The following is a 1318-nucleotide window of genomic DNA, read 5'->3' on the forward strand; positions in this document are numbered from 1 at the left end:
TCTTTCTTTCTTTCTTTCTTTCTTTCTTTCTTTCTTTCTTTCTTTCTCCCCCTCCTCCTCCTCCTCATTCTTCTTCTTCTTTGGAGCTGAAAAATCACAGAAAGAACATTGGCAAAGAGGACTGGGGTTTGCTGGGGAGAAAAGTACCTGTGAGGGCAAGCCAGGGCCATCTAGTGTAGGAGAGCGGAGCCCTCAACTATCCACCAAATTGTTCAGGGAGGAAAGGGAGAGGCTAGTAGAGTAGGTGAAATAGTCCCCCAACTGGCTGACACGGGTGGAGGCTGTGAAGTCCATGGCTTGGACCAGCACCCCCACATACACTATGTCTCTGGCAATGAATGATACAGTCAGCCTTGGAGTAGAGGTAGAGTTCAGACCACCATAATGACTGCTTCATGAGAGTGTTGTGGAAGATGGCAGTGACAGGGAACAGTATCCATACAAGGATAGCCACCAGGGATAAGGTGATGAGCAAGAAGACACAAAGGGCAGGCTACTTGTTCTCCAGGATAGTGGAGAAGGCTTGCACCACCCCCACTAAGTTGTGGCTGCCAGGAGCATGGTAAAAGATAGTGCCAACCACTCAGAGGTGGCTAAGCAAGCAATGTATGGATCAACTCTGTGGAACAGCATGACTACCCACCCCACTGTTGCTGAACACTTGGAAGAGAAGGGGCTTCTTCTTAATCTCATAGTCAAAGTTCCAACAGTTCTCACAATTTCTCTCCTGAGAATTTTTAGAAAATGCTTCAATGACTCCCTTTTCTTTTTTAAAGTATCCCTATCATTAGTTCCCCTAATCACAATCTCTCAATTTCTCCCTCCCCCAGAAAATTGAAGAACAAGAAGAAAACCCTTGTACAAATATCCAAGCAAAGCAAATTTTCACGTTTATCTCATTCTGTAGCGTGATTCTATCACCTCTCTGTCAGTAAGTACATGATGCAAGGGAGCACACATCATATGACAACATTGCCATGGCAATATTAAAACACCTAAGTGCCACAGCAAATAAACCTCTGGACTTGGAGTCAGGAAGACCTAAATTCAAATATAGCCTCGGATACTTACTAGTTGTGTGACCTTGGGAAAGTCACAACTTCTGTCTGCCTCAATTTTCTCTCCTGTAAAATGGGGCTAATGATAGCACCTCTCCATCTAGAGTCGTTATAAGAAGAAAATTAGATGATATTTGTAAAGTGCTCAGCATAGTGCTTGGCATGTAGTAGGCAATTAATAAAAGCTGGTTTCCTTCCTTCTTCCTTCCTTCCTTCCTTCCTTCCTTCCTTCCTTCCTTCCTTCCTTCCTTCCTTCCTTC

At 44.3% G+C, this 1318-nt stretch overlaps 1 pseudogene; it reads right to left on the minus strand.

Moving 5' to 3' along the window:
* Positions 1 to 192: 192 nt before the first annotated feature.
* The window catches only part of LOC114052136, a 19138-nt pseudogene continuing 18012 nt past the window's right edge, over positions 193 to 1318 (minus strand).

The sequence above is a fragment of the Vombatus ursinus genome, unplaced genomic scaffold, assembly GCF_900497805.2.
Source record: "Vombatus ursinus unplaced genomic scaffold, bare-nosed wombat genome assembly UNPS02014807.1, whole genome shotgun sequence".
Lineage (NCBI taxonomy): Eukaryota > Metazoa > Chordata > Mammalia > Diprotodontia > Vombatidae > Vombatus > Vombatus ursinus.